Source organism: Sapajus apella, unplaced genomic scaffold (assembly GCF_009761245.1).
Source record: "Sapajus apella isolate SASKATOON/1434 unplaced genomic scaffold, GSC_monkey_1.0 scaffold34, whole genome shotgun sequence".
In the NCBI taxonomy this organism is placed as follows: Eukaryota; Metazoa; Chordata; class Mammalia; order Primates; family Cebidae; genus Sapajus; species Sapajus apella.
Genome location: NW_022436974.1, coordinates 22,342,528 through 22,369,040, shown reverse-complemented (window position 1 = coordinate 22,369,040; position 26,513 = coordinate 22,342,528). Strand labels below are relative to the sequence as shown.

At 43.7% G+C, this 26,513-nt stretch overlaps 1 protein-coding gene and 1 long non-coding RNA gene across 13 annotated transcripts in view; one reads left to right on the top strand and one right to left on the bottom strand.

The window, feature by feature from the left end:
* The window catches only part of TENM4 (teneurin transmembrane protein 4), a 3,057,282-nt gene that overhangs the window by 269,647 nt on the left and 2,761,122 nt on the right, over positions 1–26,513 (bottom strand). The gene's annotated exons all lie outside the window — the stretch shown is intronic.
* On the top strand, positions 1,859–22,237 carry LOC116563339. Its single transcript, XR_004274345.1, has 3 exons — positions 1,859–1,871; positions 10,815–10,823; positions 22,022–22,237. It is a non-coding gene; the product is annotated as an uncharacterized LOC116563339 (long non-coding RNA).

Sequence of the window (26,513 nt, the reverse complement as noted above, 5' to 3'; positions counted from 1 at the left end):
AAGCAGTAAGTTGGTCAGTTGCGCTCTCAGAAATCTGGACAGTCCCTGGTCACCCATAACACTGGGGCTTTCGTCTTTATGAATGCTAATTGAAAGGTTCACTTACACAGGCTGAGAGGGCAAAGCTGTGATTTTGCAAAATTAAAAGTAATTTCATACACGCCAACATGGATAAAAACCCTAGTTTCTTTCTGTTCTTATTTGAGTAACCTTCTAAATCTTAATTCTTATTCTGTATTCTAACTTTGATCTCCTGACATTTCCAGCTTTTTTCTCCCAACAAAACAAAACAGAGCAAAAAGCATCAACTGAGATTTGTGTGATTCCAGCTTAAGAGTTGGATGTCGGCCAGGCGCGGTGGCTCACGCCTATAATCCCAGCACTTTGGGAGGCCGAGGCAGGTGGATCACGAGGTCAAGAGATCGAGACCATCCTGGTCAACATGGTGAAACCCCGTCTCTACTAAAATTACAAAAATTAGCTGGGCATGGTGGCACGTGCCTGTAGTCCCACCTACTTGGGAGGCTAAGGCAGGAGAATTGCTTGAACCCAGGAGGCGGGCGTTGTGGTGAGCCAAGATCATGCCATTACACTCTAGCCTGGGTAACAAGAGCGAAACTGTCTCAAAAAAAAAAAAAAAAAAAAAAAAAGAGTTAGATGTCTGTGTGTAGAATAAATTCTAATTCATTGGTGGTGGGTAATACATAAATCTATCCATCAGCATTTTAGCTATTTTCACTTAAAAATAAGTGTGTGTGTGTGTGTGTGTGTGTGTGTGTGTGTGTGTGCGTGCGCGTGTGTTAGTAGTAGTAGTTTTCCTGTTACCCATAACCTGCATAACCTGGACCTCTTTGAGACTGGTTAATTTCAAATGAATCAGGAAATTCCAGTTGGGTATACCTGTGAGATGATTTTTACTCTTCCTTACAATGTATCCATATTTTCGGGGAAGGAAAGTGCAGGAGAGCTGGAGTCTGTTAGTGAATTGACAAACTCCCATGCAAGTGTAGGCGTTTCCTAAAGATGACACCAGTTGTGCTGGAAAGATTCTGAAAATGCAGGTACTTTCACACACTCCTCTGTGTCAGTTTAAAAACTGTTTCCATATGGACCTCTCACATAGCCATCAGAGGAATGTTCCAGAAGGTCACTTCCCTGCCTAAAGCCCTTCCCCGGCTCCTTGTTACCCTCAAGTCCAAGTTCCTTAGCCTGGCATTCAAGGTCCATTAAGATCTGGTCCCTTAGGCTGGGTGCGGTGGCTCACGCCTGTAATCCTAGCACTTTGGGAGGCCGAGGAAGGTGGATTACAAGGTCAGGAGTTCAAGACCAGACTGGCCAATATGGTGAAACCCCGTCTCTACTAAAAATACAAAAAATTAGCTGGGCATGGTGGTGTGCGCCTGTAGTCCTGGCGGCTCAGGAGGCTGAGGCAGGAGAATTGCTTGAACCTGGGAGGCAGAGGTTGCAGTGACCCAAGATCGTGTCACTGCACTCCATCCTGGGTGACAGAGCAAGACTCTGTCTCAAAAAAAAAAAAAAAAAATCTGGTCCCTTTTACAGCCTTATCAGTTACTGCATCCCTTATATTAAGGATCTTGTCCTAGCTGCTCTGAATCACTTAACATTTCTCCAATAAGGCAAAGGGAAAAAAAGACAATGAACAACTCTGAGAAAATAAATGAAGGCATGCACAAGAAAAGAGGAATGGTTACAGTGCACTATTTGGCTGTGGGAAAAATCAAAAAACAAAACCCCAAAGCCCACACATTACATAATCATAGTAATACAACCCACAACTACTTATTTAACAAAAATGATTATAATATTTATGCTAGAGTTGTATGGGGAGAGAGAAAACAAGCGAAGAGGTGGTGTGGGAGTCTTACTTTATTGCACAAAGTCAACAGATAATGTGTAAAATTAATAGGTGAAGAAATAGCAGTACATGCATGTTGTTTAAAACATGGAGGTAAACAGCAGGAGAAATAGGTAGAAGAGATTAGAGTTCCTGTCTCCCAGGGAGTGAGACTTGGGAGTGCATGAGGCAAGAAATGGGGCAAGGAACTGATATTTTTTATTATAAACCTTTTACTAAAATTTAACCTCTTTTTTTTTTTTTTAATTTGAGACAGGGTTTCACCATGTTGGTCAGGCTGGCTTCGAACTCCTGACCTCAGGTGATCCACCCGTCTCGACCTCCCAAAGTGCTGGGATTACAAGCATGAGCCACCACGCCTGGCCTAAAATTTAACTGTTAAAATTTTGTACACATATTTCATTTAGGAATAATTACAAATAAAGGGTTTTCTTAAGCCACAGAGGCACAGCTCTAACATCAGGTTTGATGTTAATATTATAGACGCTTTGAAAAAGGACACAGTAAACAGAGCTGAGGAGTGGTATTTTATAGATCAAGATAACTTGTTTTCTAATGCAGTGATTAGGAGAATCATCTGGAATCCATCAGTGACATGAGCTTTTGAAGGTTTTGGAAATGTTTATTTACCTGGCTTTGCATGATTTTCTAGGTTTGGAAGACAAGGATTAAAATCTTTATGATACTGTACATTTTTGTTGCTTGTTATAAAGCACTGATGCTCACTAAAATATGCTTTTTGTACAAATCATTAAAATGTTTTTCTTTGCTTGCTGTGCACTAATATTCAGTGAACTATTTGCTTGTAGTCCATGTGTGAGCAGGATGTTGGAATTCCTTCACATGGATTATTTTGCTTTATGTCTGGAGCTTGTTTCTGATGAATAATTTGCTTGTGTGCATTGTGGCTATTAGACAGGAATTGATGCAATGTTAAAGTAGTTTGCTAGCTGCTGTGTGCTATTTTTTAACTGATATATTTGCTTTGTCTACATGGATTGCACAGCAATTTATTTCCGTTTATTTTCAAAGAAAAGGACCAATAATGTGTCATTTTTATATTAGAAAAAAAAATACAAACAAAATTTATAAGGAATGTAGCTGGCTCTACTCCACCCCTTCTCTCATTTTTCTACTCAAGATAATTAAGTAGGTGTCAAGAAACATTAGAAGATGGTTGGCTAAGGGATGTAAATGAGAACAAGTTTATACAGGTCAAAAATATAAAGGAAATATCTAGAGTATGGAATGGGACTCGAAGAGTGGCTAATAGAGGCTTTTCTTATAGAAGCTGTTACTCAAAACAGGAGGTTTCAGTTCCTCCCTTTGCTCAGTGTCAGGCTAGCTCTATCTCAAAGTGCTCACTCAACCCAGACACACATGGCGACACTCACACACCTGTGTTAAGGCAAAGGGCTCTTCACTTTGAAGCCCTAGAAGATGTGTGCAAAGTTTTCTGTCAACTTTGCCAACCAGGTCCTTCAAGTCAGGCACCACGTCAAAACACAGAGCCTGTCAGAGAACTGGTATTCAAGCAGGCTCCGCTTTCTCTCTTCCATTCTAAAAGGAAGAAAAACGTCCTGTTCTCTCTCTTTTAATCACACTCAATCCAAAGCAATCACAGCCACAGCTTCCATTGCAAACTTCCCGACACCCCAAGGGTGTGTAGTGCCCCATTAAGTCTGTCCTGCTGAGATCCTAGAAGCTTCTTCCGAGGAGACCACCAAACCCACATCTTCCTACTACCTGTTGGTTCCTGCCAACTAAAGACATAGTCCTGTGGTGGGGTCACTGTCTTCTGTGTAGCTGTCACCATCATCACCACCCACCCCTAGACTACCCCAGCAAGCCCCAGGTTCCCCATCTCCTTATTCAGCAGCTCTTTACACAGAGCATCTCCTGGGGGTCCCAGCTCTGACTACGGTCAGAAGTTTTGTGCCCTGAAGCAGTTTCCTGGAAATAGGTTAGGAGGCCCAGGGCTGGCCTACCCACCTCGCTGGAAAGTTTTGAGACGGCAATGTCATATGTTAAGAAGCAAAAAATACACCGCCACCCCACGGTCTTAACACTACAGGTATATATAAAAGCCCGGGAGGAAAAACACCCTTCTGCCACTAATTTCTAAGGTAACGACTCTCAATATTTAAGTGCATAAGAAAGCTAAATCAAAACAATGTGGAAATAGTTCAAAAATCTGCAAGGTGCTTGACGGAATACATTCCATGGCCTTGGAATGCACGAGAACTCACTATATAATTAAAAAGGGATAAAGTGTGGGGGTTACAAGTTTGGGCTTTGGACTCAGAGCCACATAGGTTCAAATTCCAACTCCTTCATTTGCTAACTGTGTGACATTGTACATACTACATCACTTTTAAAATCTCGTTTTCCTTACAATTCAACCTTGTTTATAATTATGCAACGAATTTTGTGAAGATCAAATAAAAAAATATAAGTGAGGCACTTAACACAAGGATAGGCACCACCAAACAAAGCATTGATTGGGCGGAGTGGGCTTTAAAGTGACACGGACCGGGATTGATCTAGGTGCCATCACTGACTAGTTGGAAAGTCTCATTTCACTTTTGTCATGTGTAAAAGGGAGTTAATGGCCATGTTTATGAAAGGGGAGATCTGGGAAGGTGGCATGAGCCACTTCCTACAGTTTTGTGTCTGCATCTTGCAGAATGAAAAATGCACTGGCAGGATGACTGAGGGCAGAGTGAACTGTGAACCTCACGGCTGGGCCCGGAGTCTCTGGAAACCCACCCATCTGTGCTCTGGCAGGTGTCTCCCTGCACCTGCAGCCCCGCAGGTCACCCTGCAGAAACGGGAAGCCCATCTCACCCTCAGAATGCCCAATACCCACCCTTTGGTCCCATTTGCCTCTAAATCTGGACCCCTCAAAGGCTGCCTGTAAATTCAGATCAACCTGCCTCCTACCAGGATATTCCAGACACTCGTGGAGGGTGAAGTCAGCTGTCAGCTGAGGTTGAAATAGGCAGGACAAAGAAACAGCAATCAAACTGCTTCCGTGTGCGGCACGTAATTACAGAATCTGCTAAATTACAGTGATTAGGCATCACCAAGGAGAAGTCAAAAGAAGTCTCCAGCAACTTTAGAGGTGGGAGGGGGAGAGTTTAATTAAACAGCTCTTTGCAATTGATTTAATCTCTTCCTCAGAAAAACTCACAGGTTCAGAAGAGAGATAAGAGGGAGAGAGGGCCAGGGAAGGAGAGCCAAGGAAATCCTGCTACAATGGGGGCTGCCTGGGTTTTAAATGGTTCTTGGGGACTACGTGATGAAATGGGAGCTGGTGGCCTTTATTATGGAAATGCAAAACTTAAGCCAAGGATCAGGGCCCCTGGGGGAGGTGGTAAAGAGGGAACCTGGTCATAATGGTTTCTAACATCCTACTGGGGCTGGGTCCATTTGCATAAATGCAGCCAAGCCAAGCTTCAGGTGGCTGTAGATTTTCCCTTCAAGAATTTATTCTCTTGGGTCAAAAGTTCACCACCTCCAGACTCTGTCATTTTGGTGCAAAATGTGCCTTTTTTTAGCCACCAAACATGGAAAACAAAGCCTTCTCTGCTGGGAGCCTATTTTACCAGCAAAAGTTTCTTTGAAGACTAATTAGATTCTGAACAGAATCCGCTGCAGTTGTGGGGTGGAGGACAGAGGATTGAACAATTTAAACTGGTTGGGGCAGCTCTATGCCTCTGTCCTGGACGAATTTTAATTTTACCGTGGGCTCTTTACAGAGAGGATGGGCTTCTGCAGACTTGAGTTTGCGGCTGGGCTGGTAGTTTGCCCAAGGGAAAATGGTGCTCAGACTACAGTGAGAGTTTAATGTCCTGGTTAAATGCTAAGCTCGTGACCTTGGGCAGCTTATAAAACTTTTCTAGGTCTCATTTTCCACATCAAGTGCACATTTGCTCTGGGTGCATGGTTTTAAAATTACAGAGTAATACTGAGATTAAATGCGAATGACTAAGAAAGGAAGAGAAGCTAGCTGATCAATGTTTCCAAAGCTCTGTTTAGGCCATTATCCTACTCAGAAACCTCCTGTGGCTCCTCGTTGTCCACTGAATATCGTCAAGTTTCCCCTGATGAGAGAGTTAGCTGTAGTGTAGTAAAAAGGGCAATGAACTTGGAGTTAGTCTTGCACACATAGGCAGTTCCCTCCATCAGAAACAGTTTCCCTCCCTTCTCCAAAGGGCTAAGTATTTACGCATCCATTAGCTGTGTGTGATCTTGACAATGACTTATCCTATCTGAGCCTCGGTCTGCTCACCTGTAAATGCGGAAAATACAAAGCCTCAATGACAGGATCCTGGGGAAGATGAAATTCACCCACCCATGTGAACTGGCTGGGGCCACAACGGGTTCTCAATGGAAGCTCGCTGAATGTGACAAAGGTCACACTGTAGATTACCAGGTAAAGGACAGGGAACCTTATCCAAAAAATTTTGATTATAACCTCAAAGAACATCTCGGATATTTTTAAAAGTAAGCAATGTGGATAAGAGCCCTTTCTTCTGACTATGGCAATGATTAAAACCAGGCCCTGAGCAAAGACAAATTCGACACACCCTAACCCTTCAGAGGCAGGAAGCTATCGTTAAAAGGTCATCTTTTGGGCCCAGACTTCATAGGATCCGGGGGAAGGGTTTCAAATGGTTATGCTTTCATTTTGCAGTGTAGTCAAGAGGATTGAGAATCCACAGGGCCTCATCTGTTGTTCCTTAAGCAAACATCTAATGTAATTTGAAATTTCACTTCATCATGTTGATGGCCGCCAGCAACTCTTCCCCGGCCTGTTAACTCTCCCTTTTAGGGAGACAAGGGCACTTTTTGGGCAGCCAAAAAGGTGCTGACTCTCCATGGATTCTCTTGAGAATAATTACAAAATGGACTTTGGAGAAGTGTCCTGTCCACAATTTCCCCATGTGGCTTGCAAGGTTTCCCTCAATCTCTCTTTCCCTCAAAGCCAGTATTTTTAAAAGACACGCTACGTCTGAGTCCTCACAGCAGCCCCATACTAAAAAGAAAGGATATCCACAGCCTTGAGAGGAGGCTCCACAAGAAGGGAGTTGGCTGGGGCCTGCGGTTTGTCTGACTCTAAAACACACAGCCGAAAGCACTGGTGTCTTCAGCTGCTGAATGTAAAAGAGGTGCAGTAGAAAATGAGTGGTGGGTATAACATTTGCATCAAAGCATCTAAAACTGAAATCAGTAAATATTTACTTGCCACTGATCTCAGAAGGAAGGAAACACCTTTATCCCCATCCACTGGCTTTTGGTAGACTGCCATCTTATTTAATCCTGACAAAATCAAGTGAAATAGGTGTTATTGTTTCCATTATAGTGTATCTGGTTAAGTGACTGTCCTAAAGTCACTAAGCTGCAATGGGGTAGAGTCACAGTATGGAATAGTAAAGAGTAGTATTGATTCTGAAATCAGACAGATCAGTATTCCCACCTTGGTTAGAAGTGAATTCCATTCTTAAGTGACCTTCAGCCAGTTACTGGAAACTCTGTGCTTTAGTTGCTTTATTTAAAAACGCCTGTAATCCCAGCACTTTCGGAGTCCGAGGTGGGTGATCACCTGAGGTTAGGAGTTCAAGACCAGTTTGGTCAACATGGTGAAACGCTGTCTTTACTAAATATACAAAAAATTAGCCGGACGTGGTGGCAGGCACCGGTAAGCCCAGCTACTCGGGAGGCTGAGGCAGGAGAATTGTTTGAACCCAGGAGCGGGAGGTTACAGTGAGCTGAGATTGCACCATTGCCCTCCAGCCTGGGTGACAGAGCGAAACTCCATTTCAAAAAAAAAAAAGAAGGCAGTAAGCAGCTGTGGTGGTGTACGCCTGTAGTCCCAGCTACTTGGGAGACTGAGGCAGGAGTATCACTCGAGCCTAAGAATTTGAGGCTGCAATGAGCTATGATTGTATCACCACACTCTAGCCTGGGTAACAGAGCAAGACTTCATCTCTAACAACAACAAAAAAGGTAGTAATGGCTACTTAGTAGGATTACGGAAGGATTTAGCAGGCTTGTGGAGCACTTAGTAGGCTGCCCAGCACATGGTAAAGCTTGATAATTAATCACTGTTGTCATTACTGTGAAGTAACCAGATGACACTGCTAGCGGACGTTCTCACTGTAGGCTTCAACTTAACTTCCTGTACCTGTCAATGTCCCAGATCTTTGCAAAATGAAATAAACAAGTCAGAAAAACAACAACTCCCTCACCCCTGCCCCACCGGTTGTGGGGGCTCCCGCCCTGTGAAATGATGGACTAATTCCTCATGACAGGAGTTCTGTACATCAGTCTGAGGATAGCAGATACAGGTCACTCAGTCTGGTGATGCTGTGGCCTCAGATTTGCCCTCTGGTGGGAGATGGCTCCATGAGCATGAGATTCTCTGGATTATCTCACTTGATAGGGGGATAGCTGGTACTGCAAAGCAAGCATTAACACTGATATCTGACCAAGCTAAGTTAAAAATGTTCTCTGCTGCACAGTTTCCTCATCTGCATAAACAACTGGGATGGGGAGACTTACTTTACCGCAGTGGTCCCCAACCTTTTTTGGAACCAGGGACCAGTTTCATGGAAGACAATTTCTCCATGGACCAGCAGCAGGTGGGGATAGGGGTTTGGGATGAAAGTGTTCCACCTCGGATCATCAGGCATTAGTTGGATTATCATAAAGGGCACGCAACCTAGATCCCTCTGCAGTTTACAATAGGGTTTGGGTTCCTGTGATAATCTAATGCCACTGCTGATCTGACAGGAGGTGGGGCTCAGGCGGTCATGCCACCCATCATCTCTTGCTGTGTGGCCTGATTCCTAACAGGTCAGAGTCTGGTACAGGTCCATGGCTCCAGGGTTGGGGAGCCCTGCTTTACAGAATTGTTGGGCTGTGCTTCAATGTATTTGTCACTGAACTGTTCCACAGGGGAGAGTGATGTGCCCTGGAGGCTGGAGCAGGGCCCAAATTCAGCCCCTGTTCTCTGGGCACCATGATCCACAGGCAGCACCACCTATAAATGAGAAGCTAGTGTTGACTGTGGAATAGGCCTCCTGACTGCACCTGGCGCAAAGGCTGCCCCGTGCTTCTCCCTGGGACAAGTGTAAATCGGTTTCCTCATTGGTAAGGAGGGGAGAATATCTCCTCTAAAGAGTGGAGGAGAGAAATAAAATAGAAAAAATATAAAGGGCTTCACAAGGTACCTGGCACCCAGCTGCGGCTCAAGAAACGGCGGCAATAATTATTACAACACACGTGAAGAAGTGGAGAAATTAAAATGCTGCATAAACTCAGCATATTATTATTAGTCTTCCTATATCTGCTTTATAGATCCTCAATTAAGGCATAATTAAAGATTAGCTAAGGTTACAAGATTGGCTGCCCACATTTTCTTTCTTGGTTTGGTCTTCAGTGCTGCTTGTAACTTTTATTCAGGCCCCAGGCAAGACGTAAAAATACACTCAAACACCCAGCCATGTTAAATGCCAATGAGATTCTGCAACATCTAAACCTGGAGAACACTGCTGCAGATTTGCTAAGTTTCAATTTCAGAAGCGTTCAGGAGGCCACGGACGTTCACGCTGGGGAGGCAGTGTAAGGTAGTTGCACTGGAGGGCAGCCAGCCACGTGTAAGCTGGGGGTCTCACTTGGCATCCCAGGACCTCAGTTTCTGTAGTGTGGGGATAAGAATACCTGCCTCTAGAGAAGAGAGAACATATGTTGCTCCTGGCAAGTGCTCAATAAATGTGAGCACCTCTCTCCCTTTCTGTGCTTTATAAAGCGCTCAGGGCCTTACATTTGGCTATTTCTGTCCACCAACTGCAGATACAAATTAAACATACCTTCCCAGGGAAAGGGGGGACAAGGGGACAATTTCTCATGGGGCTTCTAGCACAAGGGTGTACTGGGAATTAGAGACACTGTTGGGAATTTAAAAATGCCCCTCAACTAGGCAATTACTCAGGGCGATATTTTTGCCGGGGAGAGGAGCATGGCCAAAGAGGTAGCTTCTCAGGACGGGTCCAGTTGGCAAAAATAAAGGCCAATAAATGGGGGCTGAGAGAATGCTGCCTGGGGAGATCCTGCAGAAGAAAGACAGAGTAGGGCTGTAGTCACAAAATCGGGACTTTGATGCAGGCTTTGTTCATTCTTACACTCATTTGTTCATCTTTCACAATCCTAGGGAATCAGAGAGGCAATCAAATCTGACCTGCTCATCTTAAAAGGGAGAAAAGGAACCATAAAACAAAGGCACAAACATGAACCCCCCAAAAGATCTCAGTTATTGTCCAGCATTGTTTTGCTACATGTTGAGCGAACGATTCTCAGGAAAACATGAATCACCTGGGATCTGTCTCAGACTCTGCATTTCTTGGGGACATCTCAGGTGTTCCCCAGTCCTCAGTTTCTTTATCTTTCAGGTGTTAGACTGGCAGACCTGGAAGTTCCTTCCAGTGCTAAAGCCTTGACTCTCTGAGTCTATGAAATCCACAGTGCTGCTAGGAGTGCTTATGTACATCACAGAAAGGCATTCTCTCTTCCCAGAGTGAATTTAAAACAATCGCTTCACACGAGGTCAAATTTCATATGCTTCAGGGATTCAGCCATTACCTAGAGCAAGCTCACCTGACCTGCTTTTATATGAGTTCATAAAGTAGGTAGTGGGAGATGTGTTAATAGTTTTCATGAGGTGCTATGGCCCAAGATCTGGAGATGATATGAATTATGCTTTGTGTTAAAGCCTTCTTTATTCTACTGGGAGGAAGAAACTAGATATCATATATGTGAGGTTTTTTTTTTTCCTGGAGTAGAGGGACTTTTGATTTACTATGCAGGAGGGGGTTGTGTTTCATGACCAACACTTATTTTGGTTCTACTTCATTATTTCTTTGCATTTTGTGAGTGAGGAAGTGTGCAACTTTTAAGAGTTTCTTGAACACTTGGAAGAAAGGACGGGGGGAAAAAGGGCGCTAAGCACCTATTAAGTTCCAGGCACCTTTTATTCCTTGTACTCCAATAACTTTACTCCAATAACTTCTGAGATAGGGTATTGTACCCTGCCCATTTTACAGGTGAGGAAATGGGCTCAGAGAAATAAAGTAACTGGACCAAGGCTAATGAACCAAACAAATCTGTTTATACAGTGCCCACAGTTTGTGCGATTTTGGGTTGGGTCGGAAATGACCTAATGAGCTTGGGTAACAGGAAGCTGTCTGGGTAAGGAACAGAGTATCAGATACACATTTAAGAAGGTTCGAAGTCATTGCTATGTTCTAGCGCAGTGTTATAAGGCTAATGATAACAATGATACCAAGACAGGCAGAAAAATGTAAGGTAGGAGCCATCCAGTTGACATACATTCCAAAGAAATATGTACTCTATTGAAGAAAATGGTTAACTTATTTTTAAAATCCCAGGCAGGAAGTCGAAGGAGCCAGATTCTAGTTTCAGTTTTGCAACAGTTGAACGGAGCCACCTTGAGCAGATCACCCAGTGTCTTTGAGCCAGTGTTTCTTCCCCTTGAAATAATAGGGTTGTACAGCGAGATCTGTAAGGCCCCTTTGAGTTAAAGTTTCGTGATTCCATCTGTAAAATTCACTTAATATAACAGTTCATTCCCCAGTGAGGGATAAATGAGGTGTTATAGGGCTGCCTTGTAAGTTTCATGCACACATTTCATCTCCTTCAACTAGAAGGTGAGTTCTTACAGGGCTGGAATGTGTCTTATGGCACCAGCACATGTCAATAACTGTTGAGTTGACTGGAAGAGTCAAAGAAGAAATGGGTCCTTATCATTCCTCATGCTAAAGAACATGTACTTAGGAAACTGAAAGATGTGAATTTTAATAAAGCTTGAGTCTGAGTCTCATTTTCTTCATTTTTAAAATGGGAGCAATAATACCAATCTTACTGGATGGTTTACAGCTTATTATTATCATCACTAAGTTCAATGTTTTTAATGAAAGAAAGGCAAAAGAGAAAGAATAAATAAAGATCTTAAAGGTGCAATTAACTCCTTAACTAATATCTTTATTAGACTAATGGCATCTGTGTGCATGTACCTGTATTCACTCAAGTGTTTCTGAGGAACTGTTAACTGCAGAATACAATGCTAATCACTAGAAAAGAGGCCATCAGAAAGAATATTTACCAAGTACCTAAATATACTAAAAGGTAGTATACACTAAAAGTGCCTAGCACTTTTCTGTACTAGCTATGGGAAGTAGGAATTGCTCTTCCCATACTGAGGATAAGAAAAGTAATGCTCAGAGAGGTTAACTAGCCAGCTGAAGGTCAAACAACTTGTAGAAACCAGCAGATGTGACAAGATCAGAGGGTTTAGCGAACTAAAATAAAATGCTGAAAAACATGTGCATTTCAATAATCACCCGGTGCTATTGCTAACCACAAGGTAGTGTTAGAATGAGAAGGTGGGTGGGGAAGGAGGAGAGGCTGCTCTAAGTAGTTATAGCACACCGGTCAAAATCAAGGTGGAGTTCACTTATAAGAAGGGTAAGGAATTTAAAACTACCATGTGTTTGTACTGAAATGCAAAAAAGGTTAATTAAGGAACTTGATTGAAAAATGCCACTTAAAGAGTCCTTCAAAAATGTTTCCCTTATCACACATTAAATTATTTATCATTATTGCAATTTTAGAGAATTGCGTTGGAAATGTGTTCTAGGCATCTGTGATGTTATTGTTTCCTTGCTGTTAACAAACCCACAGAAGAGCCTTCTGTGCTTAGGGAAAGGCAGTGATCCTGCAGACTCAGACAGCTGGGGAAGGAAGGAGATGGTCTGGTGGGCACCCATCCCCCCAGTGCCAGGGGATCCATATATGTTAAGCCATGGTTTCCAGTTCGCAGGATACAGAAAGAGGGATTGTGCTACAAATACCTCTCCATTTCAATGCCAGCTGGTGTTTCCCAAACGGTACTTTTCTGAACACAAGTCCTGTGAGAAGTTCCTAAGAAGGTTCCATGTTCAAAAAGCTTTGGGAAACCCTGCATATCATCTCTTCTGCTTAGAGAATCACAGTACACATTAGTTACCAAGTTAACAATGCTGCTGAGAACTCCTGCGGTAAGGAATCTCTTCGACCTTAACATTTCCCAAATGTGTTTGTCCATGGAACCCCTATTTCAAATAGTTCCTATTAACATCCTGCAGAGCCAGTTCTCTTAGGTGTTAAATACAATTTATAGGAGGCCAATGGTTTGGACTGAGCTCCTGCACTAGGCCCAATGGAGCAAACCAAAATGGAGTCACTCATGCAGAAATTCTACTACCAAGCCAACACGAAGTTATTTATCTGGCCTTCTAAGAAATCAGGAGAGAGAGAGAGAGAGAGATGATAGTCACATCCCCAAGCAGGCCAGCTTTAGCCAGCGTTATAAGGAAGTCCCCTCTGCTTTAATCTAAACAACCAATGCACTTTTTAGTCTCTGTTTCTGCTTTCCTTTTCTGTCTACAAAGCTAACCTCTTCTGCTCAGCTTATCGAAAAATAAGTATTGCTCAATTATAGAATCACAAGCAAATGCCAGTCAAGATCTAAGTTTGTTGGAATTTTGCCTTTTGACAGAGGGATACCTTTTAAGATCATCCGTTCCCACCGAGGTTATTTTAGCAACCACAAGCCTCACTTCCCTACGATTATCCTTCACCCGGATAGTTGAGCGATTGTTCTAGTAGGAAATCTGACTATGTTTTGGTCTTAATCAAAAGCTTTCCATGGCTTCACACAATCTACAGAATAAAATGTGAACTCTTTAGCCTGATATTCAAGATTCTTCCTGCTGCAGCTTTAAATGACAACCCTATGCTAATCCTTTCTATATTCTGCCCACTGGCACCCTGCCATTCACCTTAGGTGCTGGCCTTTTTTATTTTGAAATAATTTTAGATTCACCTAAAACTTGCAAAAATAGTACAAGGAGTTGCTATGTACTTTTCACCCAGCGTGTTTCAGTGATGACCTCTAGCCTTTTCCAAATGATACTCATCATTTACCACTCATGAGCATCTGTCTTAAGGACCACATCCATGTCTGATTCTTCTTTGCATCCCTCTGAGCACCTGGCACTAAGTACAGATCAACAAAGCATAGGCTCTGTGGTGCCCAGATGTGCATTTCATAGTCAATTTTTTTAAGTTGAAAACAAAAGTTCCAAAAGAAAAATATGCCCTCTACTTATCACTACTTCATTGCAAAAGGAATATTTTAATAGGAGGGCAATGTGAGAATAAGAAGCAATCCTGATGAACAAATGCCTACATTGTTCTGATCATCTCATTTGTTACAAGCAGAACCCTGTGGCCAAGCAGAGCAGACCATCATCTGATAAGCCAAAAGCTTGGCAAACGGAACCAAGGAGGGTTACCCTGGCTTTCTAGCAAGTTGTCAGGTTTATGGTGAGGGGTTTGGGGGACTTCTATAACAAATGCACCACCAAACAAGCTTGGAATGTAAGTACTTATAGTACGGTCACACAAGACTTTCCCTTGTTCTTATGGCAAAAACAGAAGTGATTTGGACTAACTAAGCACAGAAATTGCATGCAAAACCAAAAGCCCATTTGCAATTACTAAGTCTCTCTTCTGGCGGTAACACCGTTTCATGGTCTGGGTGTAAACACATTCCTGTGCATATACAGCTCCCATCTGGGGGCTCGATTCCCCATGGCTGCAGTGACTTTCTACAAGCAGATAGGGTAACGGAAATCACACATTTCTGTGGCCTCCCGTTGTTTCCTTTCTCCTTCCCTGCTACTTCAGCTGGAACGGAGATGAATTTTCCTGCAACACTCAGTCTCCAGAGGAACACTTCTCCCTCCACATACGGCTGAGCTTTTCACAGGGTTTCAGAAGCCCAGAATGATCTTTCTCCAAGGCAGGGCTGACCATGACAGAGCTCCTGGATGGCTCACTGCTGCCTGATAGAATCACGCTCAAACTTTACAGCGTGATCTTCTATGCCCTTCATAAACTGGCCCTGAAGGCCCTTCTAGCTTCTCACTGGGGAGGAAAGTGCGTGGTATTAGCAATTTCACAACAATGTCTTGTTCTTTCATCCCTTGGTATCTCTGTGCATGGTATTGCCTGTACCCAAAAAACTTCTTGCTCTGCTTGCAGAACTCACATTTATCCTGTAAGAATTTGCAGACATACCAATTCTTTGTTGCAGCCATCCTGACCCCCACAGAGAGAATTAATCTCTCTATTCTCTACGTTCCCATAAGCAGCCTGTACAAACTATTAGTAAAATGTGTTAAAAACCACCTACTTCAGGGAACTGTGAAGTTTAAGTGCAAGTATACATAAAGCACTTAGAACAATCCATAGCACTTAACAAATGCGTCAGTATGATCACTGTTATTGTTGTTAAAAACAACATATTTTTGTTATCTGCTTATATATTTTTATAGAAGCTTGTTAGGCTTTGAGCTCCTGAAGCACAGAGAGGAGTTTCTTCAAATCTCTTATCCCCAGCACCGAGCACAATGCTAGCTATACAGTAGGAGTGAAATAAATTAATTTGTAACAAATTAATTTCCTTTAGGCTCTAAAGTAACATGTTTTCTCTGGAAAATGTATAAAACAAAAATGTACAAAGGAAAAAAGAAATGTATAAGAGAATAAAGTACAAAGGAAAAAAACAAAAAACAATCACAGCTACAACACTCAGTAACAACTCATGTTAACACTCCCTGATATATATATATATATATATATATTTCCTCCTAGTCTTTTCCCATACATATTTAAGCATATATTTATCAAATTGGGTTCATACTGTATATAGTTTATATCCAATCTCCATTTAACATTGGAGTTTTATTTTTCAAATATGTGAAAACATGATTTTAATGACTACCTAAAATTTTATCATATGGACAGAAGATAATGTTATTTTACCAACTTCCTAAGTCATTTTCAGTTTTTCTGGTTTTGAAAACATTTCTTGAGTTGAATTGTAAGCTCTGCCAAGGGGCAGACTAAGTCCCAGATGAAACACAGGACCCCCGCCCCCACCTAGGAGTGATGGTTTGGTCTAGAACAGCACAGGACGAATTCCTCTTTCCTGGGGATGGTTTAAGTGTCTCTTGGAAGGACGAGCAGGCATTCATGGATGAGCTCACTCAAGAAGCTGACAGGGGAGCAGGATCAGACTGAAGTCAGTCTCTTCTTCCTCCCAGCCCCCCTCCATTCTCCATCCCATTAACATTCCTCCTGGGAGACGGCAGTTTCAAAGGACAAACAGGCATTGTTGGGACTCAAGGGCCCTGAGAATGGGTCCTGTAACCTGAGCCCCACCGGCTTGGATATGCTTGGGCAGGTCACCCTGGGGATGCCTTGGTGACAGATGAAAGTGCATCTCAGGGCCTGGATTGTGTTTCCAGGGCACAGGTGTGGGGAGATTGTCTTTCTGACAAGCGAAGCACTTACCCCAGTATCTACAGCTGCTTTCTCTTCTCTCCCTGGTCCTAGGCCTACCAGAAATAGCACCCTCTAGCCATTCTCTGTTAAAGCCAAGAGCTGTCTTCACCTGAGCCTTTTTGCCTGAAAAGTCCCCAAAAGAACCTGACAAATTGCCTCACTTTGTCAGGTGAAAGAGCGAACAAACATCCTGCATTTTGAATGCTCAGGCAGGCATGTCCTCGGCAAGCCAGTGGAGACCTAAAGCTCTTCCTGGGAGCTCACAGCCTGGTGGGTGCAAAGACTGTGCACTCCAGCACCGGATCCCTGCGGGCTTGACACTTCCTAGCTGCCTGACCTTTGGCAAACTGCATGATCTCTCGGAGTGTCGGTTGCCTCACTTGTGAAAACGGGACAATGCTGGTGTCTCAGAACTGCCGTGAAGATGAAATGAGGCCAGAGACATAAAAGCACTTAGCACCTTCTGTGCCTAGCAAAGGTGTTCCTGTGGAAAACTGCAGAGCTGTGAAAGGCGCCAGGTGTGTTTGAGAAACAGAAGGTGGCACGTGGGGCTGGCAGGTGGCCCTACATGTGAAGACCCAGGACTTACATAAAGCACTTGGCCAAGCTGCTGAGGGAGGGTGGGGTAAGGGGTTCCCAATATGGAAAGGCTGTTGTATTCAGGCCTCAGCAACACCCACTGAGATGTTACTTGGAAGCAGCCTGGCCTCTAGGCTGGGAGGCAGGAAGGCAGGCCTTGGCAGGGCGCCAGCGGGGTCCCACAAGAAGCAGGTGCTGGGGCAGGGCAGGCGTGGGAACATGAACCCCTTGGCTCTCAGCGCCCACCCCAAAGTGTTGTAGAATCCAGAGCAGGCTCTCCCTGCAGCCAGAGGCTGCCGGGACTCACTCTCACCTCACAAAGCTGTCCCTGAAATGGGCCGAGAGCTGACTCTGACACAACACAGGCTGCATTCTTGGCCTGTCTTTAAGCAGATTTCTCTTTTGTGAGATTCAGCATTTTCTGAGCACCTACTGTGTGCCAGGTACTTTTGTACACAGGCGCTCACTGGTTCCCATGACAGTCCTGTGAAGAAGTCATGTCCATCCCTGAGCAGAGGTGAACCTTGGGGGATGAGGTCTATTACATGTGGGGAACTATGAGGCTAGCCACACTGAGGACAGCCTGTACTGCTGTGGTGGACCAGGGCTAACTTTTCCTCTAGGGTGTCCAGTCTTTTAGTTTTCCCTGGGCCATGTTGGAAGAATTGTCTTGGGCCACACATAAAATACACTAACACTGATGATAGCTGATGAGCTAAAAAATTAAAAAAAAATAAAAAATAAATTGCATCTGGGCTTGGTGGCTCATGCCTGTAATCCCGGCACTTTGGGAAGCCCAGTCGGGTAGATGGCCTGAGCTCAGGAGTTTGAGAATAGCTTGGCACAACATGGCAAAACGATTCTCTACAAAATACACCAAAATAAATAAATAAATAAAAGGCTGGGTGTTGTAGCACCTGCCTGTAGTCCCGGCCTAATTGGGGCTGAGTGGGAGAATCGCCTGAGCCTGGGAGGTCAAGGCTGCAGTGAGCTAGGATCCTGCCACTACACTCCAGCCTGGGTGATACAGCAAGACCCTATTTCAAAAGTTAAAAAAAAAAAAGTTTGCTAAAAAAGTCTCCTAATGTTTTGAGAAAGTTTACAAATTTGTGTTGGGCCACATTCAAAAGCTGTCCTGTGCTGCAGGTGGCCTGCAGGCCATGGGTTGGACAAGCTTGCTCTAGGAAAAAGGCTGACCCACCTCCCACTCCTCTGAGCCCTTAGTCATTCCTAAGTGCAAGCTCTGTGGGCAACACGAGGCAGAATCTGTGCTGGAGGAGCCTTGTATGTTACCAGGCTTCCTGCTTAACTTTTCACAAATACTACCTCATTTGCTCCCCTCTCCCCTCCATGTAAGATTTATTATCCTTGGCCAGGTGCGGTAGCTCATGCCTATAATCCCAGCATTTTGGGAGGCCGAGGCGGGTGGATCATGAGGTCAAGAGATCGATACCATCCTGGTCAACATGGTGAAACCCTGTCTCTACTAAAAATTCAAAAATTAGCTGGGCATGGTGGTGCACACCTGTAGTCCCAGCTACTCGGGAGGCTGAGGCAGGAGAATTGCTTGAACCCAGAAGGTGGAGGTTGCAGTGAGCCGAGATCACGCCATTGCACTCCAGCCTGGGTAACAAGAGCGAAACTCCTTCTCCAAAAAAAAAAAAAAAAAAAAGATTTATTATCCTTATCTCATGACAGACAAAAATAAGGCTCAGTGAGGGAGGTAAATCGTCCAATGCCATGTGGTCACAAGTCGGAGAAATGGTGATCTGAAGCCAGTTCTGGTGGATTTTAAAGCCTATGCCCTTCCGTGGTACCATGTGTCTTTCCAAGAGAAGCCGTGTCAGCCCAGAAGTGCTCAATCTTCCGAGTGCAGTGGGAATTCTGGCCAGACTTTCAAATCCAATGAAACTCTACCTCAAGAGTTGGTACAAGGTCTCATAGGGGTCTTTAGGACAGGCTCTTTCTCCCCAGCCCAGAAATGTGCATCTGCTCTTAGCTTGAAAGAAGAGGACTTCAGCTTGATATATTTAATGACTGTGGACCTTTGAGACAACACATGCTGAGTTTGTTCAGACAGCAAACACAGTCTGTAGGTGGCAACCCCCAAGCTAGGGCAGGAGGGCCTGGAGGAAGGGGGAGATTTCACACCCCATCTTCTAGGAAATTTTCCAGTCCTAAAGGAAGTATGTTCTGAAGCTTGAGTTATGTTCCAAGAAGGATCTTGACTCTTGGAAGAAGTGAAATAGGAAAAAAAAAAAAAAAAGATAACTTCGTGTAGGGGGAGGGGTGGGAGTCAGTGTGAGCAGCAGACTCTTATCTTGAGGAATGCAGAGAGTGGAATTATTTGACCCAATGTGCAAATGAGCAGGAAACAAGTGTGGTCCCTTCCCACCCTCTGCCCCTCTTTATATATTACTTTCTCTGCTTCACCAGAAGAAATTCACATTCAGCAAATACACATCATTTAATTGCCTGTCATAAATTCTCAACTGTCCAGAGGGACAGAAATGTTCAAGGCATTTTTTTCTAGCAGAGGAATGTACCTAGATCTTTAGTTATATTGTAGACACCTGTCTGAAAATCTTTATAATCCAGATGTGCTACGTTAACGTGCAAAAATACATCAGGAATCTTGGTGACAAAGTCATAATAAATTAAAAGTAGCAGGTGGTAAGTAAATATTATTTTCTCTATCTTCTATACTGTACTTAAAATGCTTCCATTTATTAAAGATTTTATTTACCACAGGTTTTAGTAACAACATATTCTGTTTGTGAATAGGCTTTTGAGAGAATGCCTGTTGCACAAAGGTGTGTATAACATGTCTGCCTCACTGCAGAGAGCGTGGTGAGGACTGCCTTTCCGTTCCTCTCCTTGGGAGCACTCATACTTTCACAGGCCTTATCTCACAGAGGCCATATGACACGCTAAAGAGGCCAGCAGAGCAGCTGGTCATCTTCTTTCCTTAGAGATAAGCAAGTGAGGGTCAAGGAGGCAGAGTGACTCTCCAGGGTCATCACTAGTGAGAGGCAGAGCTGGGATTGGAAGCAGAAATCTGCCTGGGATGAGCTAGCTGACATGTGGCAACTCCAGTGAAAATGTTCAACCTCTGCACAAGCAGTTTGGGGTCTGTAGTCCTGACTCAGGCAGAAACAAACAAACAAACAAACAAACAAACAAACAATGAACCCGATTCTGGTCCACACTCCTACCCATCCCTAGGTATGTTTGCCAAAAAAAGGCTGATGAGGATCATCTTCCACACCTGACCACACATCTGGGAACCTAGGCTCTGAACAAACCAGTTTGCCTTATCTGAAGGAGCTGCCTTACTTTGAAATAACAAATTGAAGTTTCTTCTCATCCACAATGTCCTCCTAGCCCATCAAATCCCTAGTAGCTTGAAGGGCTAGGCTAAGAGACAGCTTCAAAAGGGCAGAAATCACAGTGCATTTTCATCATCCATTTGAAGATCTGCAGGGCAGGGCTTTTGATGTCAGCTGGCTTCCCTTGGTCTGTCATTTCTGGTGCCCAAGAACAATACTTGAGAGACAGGTCTGGATATCAGGAGGTTCCTGCTCTTCTCAGATTCGGTACTAATTGTAGCTCTGTTCATGAAATGCTTTCTATTTGCTAGGTACTGGGCTAAGAGCTTTTCACAAAGTATATTGTGTCTTCACTTCCCTTTGCTGGGTTGGTATTATTATATCTTATTATATACAGATGAAGACACCGAGGCTCAGAATGGATTATTAATCTGCCTGGGTCACTCTGCCAGTCAGTGGCATGGCTAGGATTTGAACTGAGTTCTATCTGACTTCAAAGCTTCTCCCTCCCTTTTACTAAAACTTTTTAATAAAAGGATAAAATAGGCCGGGTGCAGTGGCTCATGCCTGTAATCCCAGCACTTTGGGAGGCCGAGGCAGGTGGATCACGAGGTCAAGAGATCGAGACCATCCTGGTCAACATGGTGAAACCCTGTCTCTACTAAAAATACAAAAAATCAGCTGGGCATGGTGGCGCGTGCCTGTAATCCCAGCTACTCAGGAGGCTGAGGCAGGAGAATTGCCTGAACCCAGGAGGCGGAGGTTGCGGTGAGCCAAGATCACGCCATTGCACTCCAGCCTGGCGAAACTCCGTCTCAAAAAAAAAAAAATAAAAAAAAAAGGATAAAATAGAATTATTTTCCTGTGATTTTTCACATGATTTCCCTTTCATTAAGAACTGTATGTTGGCTACCTTTTAGATAAAAACAAGAGTAATTTTGGAAAAATTTCTGTTCATAATCAAAATAATGATTCCCTATAGAGATCTATGTACAGGCATTCCTTGCTTTATTCACTTTGCTGTAGCGCATTTTGCAGATACCGTATATTTACAAATTGAAGGGCTGTGGCAACCCTGCTTCAAGCAAGCCCATCGGTGCCATTTGTCCAACAGCATGTGCCCACTTCATGTCTGTTTCTCATTTTGGTAACTGTTGCAACATGTCACATTTTTAAACTATTGTAATCTCTGTTATGGTGATCTGTGATCTTTGATGTTACTATTGTAATTGTTTTGGGATGCCACAAACTGTCTGGTGTAAGACGGCAAACAGTTAATACAGGTTTGTGTTCTGACTGCTCCACTGACTGACCATTCCCTGTCTTTCTCCCTCTCCTCCAGCCTTTCTATTCCCTGAGACACAATGATATTGAAATGATGCCAATTAGTAACCCTACAATGGCCAAGTGAAGAGTTGTGTGCTTCTCACTTTAAATCAAAAGCTAGAAATAATTAAACTCGGTGAGAAAGTCATGTCAGAAGCTGAGACAGGCTGAAGGCTAGCTCTCTTGTGCCAAACGGCCACATTGTGAATGCAATAGAAAAGTTCTTGAAGGAAATGAAAATTGCTACTCCACTGAACACACAAACGATAAGAAGGCAGAAAAGCCTTTTGGCTGTTTTTATATTTTATGGAGAAAGTTTTAGTGGTCTGGATAAAAGACCAAACCAGCCACAACACTCCTTTAAACCAAAGCCTAATCCAGAGCAAGGTCCTAAGTCTCTTCAATTCTGTGAACTCTGACAGAGGCAAGGAAGTAGTCTAAGAAAAGTTTCAAGCTAGCGGAGGTTGGCTCATGTGGTTTAAGAAAAGAAGCTATCTCTGTAACATAAAAGTGCAAGTTGAAGTAGCACGTGCTGATGGGAGAAGCAGGAGCAAGTTATCCAGGAAATCTAGCTAAGATTGTTGATGGAGGTGGCTAGGCTAAACAGCAGATTTTCAGTGTAGACAGAACAGCCTTCTATTGGAAGAAGATGTCCTCTAGGACTTTCATACCTAGAAAGGAGAAATCAATGCTTATTTGAAACTTCAAAGGATGGACTGACTCCCTTATCAGGGGCTGATGCAGCTGGTGACTTGAAGTTGAGGGCAGTGCTCAATTACCATTCCAAAAATCCCAGTGCCCTTAAGAATGATGCTAAATCTACTCTGTCTGCTGTCTTTAAATGTAAAGACAAAGACTGGATGATGGCACATCTGTTTACAGCATGGTTTACTGAATGTTTTAAGCCCATTGTTGAGACCTACTGCTCAGAAGAAAACATTTCTTTCAAAATATTACCATTCGCTGACAATGCACCTGGTCACCCAAGAGCTCTGATGGAAATATCTAAGGAGATGAATGTTGTTTTCATGCCTGCTAATGTAATATCCATTCTTCAGCCCATGGATCAAAAAGTTAACTTTGACTTTCAAATTATTTAAGAAACACATTTATTATTTAAGAAGCACATTTTTAAAGACCATAGCTGCCATGGATAGTGATTCCCCTGATGGATCTCGGCACAGCGAATTGAAAACCTTCTGGAAAGGATTTACCATTCTAAATGCCATTAAGGACATTCATGATTCATAGGAGAGGGGTCAAATATTAACAAGAGTTAGGAGGAAGCTGATTCCAAGTCTCATAGGCGACTTTGAGAGCTTCAAGACTTCAGCGGAGGAGGTAACTGCAGGTGTGTTGGTAGTAGCAAGAAAACTAGAAGTGGAGCCTGAAGATGGAACTGAATTGCTGCCATCTCATGATAAAAATTGAATGGATGAGGAGTTGCTTCTTATGGATCATCAAAGGGAGTGGTTTCTTGTGATGGAATCTACTCTTGATGAAGATGCTGTGAACATTGTTGTAACGACTACAAAGAATTTAGACTATCACATTAACTTAGTTGATAAAGCAGCAGCAGGGTTTGAGAGGACTGACTCCACTTTTGAAAGAAATTTTACTGTGGGTAAAATGCTGTCAAACAACATTCCATTGTGCAGAGAAATCTTTCAGGAAAGGAAGAATCAATACATGAGGTAAACGTCACTGTTTACAGAGTACCCACCGTGTACACCAGTCTCATGTACTCAGTGACCACAGACCTGTGTGGTCTGGATAACCCTGTAATAAATATTATCTACAAATAACCAAGAGGCTGAAGTTCAGAGAGGGGACTCAACTTGTCCACGGCCACACAGCTTCAGGGCTCAGTTTCAGAAACCAAGACTCCCTGGTCACAACAGAACCTTCCATCCACAGGATGCAGCAGCTTCTGCGTGTGACTGGATTGTGCTATAGGCTTGAGGTGGGGAGTGGGCTGAAGGCAGGTGTGTGGGGACCTGGCCAAGGGCTGGAAAAGCAGAAGGAGACAGGCAAGATTTTATCACCAAACACTGCCTCCTCAGAAAACTTTAAAAAGTTTGCCTTTGCAATCTAGAGGAGGTTTTCATGTTTCAGCTCATGCTGAACTGTTTTATGCCTTACCTATAAACCTCTGACAGAGAGTGCAGGGGCAAGGCTGACCTGACTTTAAGTATGGCTGTGCCGCCGTAAAGCTCAGGTTACGAGGATCACTTTTGGTGCCAAGGCAGTTTAACAAGTATGAATGTGCATAATTCGTTCCAGTTGTCTTGCCTCCACACAGAAGGGCTATTTCTGGGGTGGGGCTCCCCACACTCCCACCAATGTGGTTCCCATTACCGGCTCCAGTGCCTTGCTGAAGTTCCCTCCACGCCCAGGAAGGGCCTGTTTTATCACAACTGCCAAATGATCGTTCTCTGTAAAGGTTTGGAGACTTTCTGCATTCCAGGAGAAGTCAAGGCTTGGTGTGAAGCATTGCTTGATTGTGAGGGTGGGCTCTCATGAAAAAAAGCACCCAATCCCACCTGTCCCAAGAAAACTTTCCAAAAATTCAGTTACTATTGTCCAATCTCTTGCCCATCTACATATAGTCACTCCCATTTTTTATTTTGAAAAATCTCAACCCTATGGAAAAGTTGAAAGAATAGTGCAGAAAAGCCCATATACTCTTCATCTGAATCTGTTGGTTAATATACTGCCACATTACTTCATCTCTATGCATAAAAAGTTTTTCTGAACCATCTGCAAGTTGGAGACTGCAGTACAGTTTCTATCAGCACACATCTCCTAAGAATAAGAACATTCTCTCATCTAACCACGATATAATGATTATTAATGAATAATCCATAATATCACCTAACGTGCACACTATATGTAAAAATTTTCCCAATTCTTCCCGAATGTCTTTTTTTATAGCATTTGAAAAAACTGGGATTCAATCACTTGTAAGATTCACATGTTGCATTTGACTGCTGTATTATTTTAGTCTCTTTTAATCTGCCAGAGCCTCCCACCCATCCAAATACTCAACAGTCCCTTTGTTCATGGTATTAGCCTTTTTGCAAAGTCCAGGCCAGTTACTCTGTAAAATGTCCTGCATTCTGGATGTATCTGATTGTTTTCTCAAGATTGGATCCAGGTTAAATATTTTTGGCAAGTGTACCTCATGTGTGATGAGATGGGCTTCTTACGGCATCATATTAGAATGGCTCACTAATGGAATGCTAAGTTTGGTCACTTGGTTAAGGTGGTGATTCCTAATCTCCCCTCTATAAAGAAACTCTTTTCTCTTTGTAATTAGGAAGTAATTTGTGACACAAAGCCCAATCTCTTGGGAGCATCCTCTCCCCTCCCATCCATCTTCCTCTAGTTTTAGCCTCCACATTCTGAAAATGCCCTTACCAAAGTTGCCAATGGCCACGTGGAGGCCAAAGTCCATAGGCGTTTTCATGTTTGCGTTTTGAAACCTCAGCAGGACTCGATGTTAATGCTCAGGCCCCTCCTTGAGGGCAGGAGCACTGTCTTACATGTGCCAGTACTCTAGGGACCAGCTCAGTATTTGACACACGGTAGGTGCACTAGAAATCTTTGTGTAATAAATAAATGAATGCATACATTGAGAGGAAATCAAGATTGCGAATCAGAAGGCCTGGGTTTGAATCCCAGCTCTGCAACTTTCCATAAAATAAAAGGGTTGATCTAACTCAGTGGGTTTCAAACTTGGAAAAAAATTCTAATATTAGAAGTTATCTTTAAATAGCATCTTTATTCAGAAGCAAATGTAGGAAACTGATCAAAGGGAGCAAGCTGCTTTTGTTGAAGCAGGTAGCAGAGGCTAAAGGGTATGGCTCTCTCAAGACTGGAGGCTTGGGGGAGGATCAGAGGGGCTCAAGAAGTAGGGAAAGGGGTGAATTCTAGTGAGCCATGGCTGCCAGGTGAAGTTGGAACTGTAATCTGCAGCATTAGGTTTCAGCAATGAAAGGAGCAGCTGGGAAAATCAGCCTGGTCTGGTTAGGTGTGGGGCTGCTGCATTTGGAGACAGAAACAAGCCAAGCTAGGAAAGCACAGTGCAGAACTGGGTGCAGGGGAAGGCGGGAAGTCAGGAATGCCCACTGTCCTCTCTCTGTCTCGGTTTCCTCCTCTGAAGTCCTTTGTCATTTGAATGCTCTTTGATTCTCTCTCTACATCATTCCAGTGTTCCCTTTTGCTTGGAGAGGGGAGCATCAGTGGGTGATGAGCAGGGTCAGCAGAGGCCTCCTGTGTTCTGAGGGGCTCTAAGGGACTCAGGGCCATACCACTGAGTGATTCGATGACCTGAGAAGCCTGCCCATTGTCCAGGCCTTAAAGGGCCACTGCCCCTCACCATTAACCCACCTCAGGACAAAGGCCATCACCAGCTCAGACAAATAAGCTGCTTAGCCAGACCTCATGCATCATCTTGTCATCCACGGGGGGCCCAATAGGGGCATCTGAACAGAGCAGGGAGCCGGAGTGCAACTCAGCGGTTTCCATTCAGGGGCCTCTGGCCAGAGGTCATAAATTGCTCCCAAAATGTGCATGCAGCTTTATCTTCTGTGCAGCAAGTTGGGGGTAGGTATAGTTGGGGGAAAAGAAATCTCTGATCTGCTTTAGAGGATCCCTTAGATCCTCTGGCTGCTTGGGGGTTGTCAAGAAAGGGAGAGATGGCTGTCAGATGTGGGAGGCAGCCTGGTGGTGGTGAGGAGAGACTGTGAAAAGCCAGGCATACCTGGGATGCAAACATGCCACTTACTATCTCTGTGACCTTGGGCAAGTTATTGTATCTTTCCGAGGCTCCACTGAGTAAAACGCTAACCAGAATGACAGTAATAAAAATTTCCTGTTATTCTGGTTAGCGTTTTACTCAGTGGAGCCTCGGAAAGATACAATAA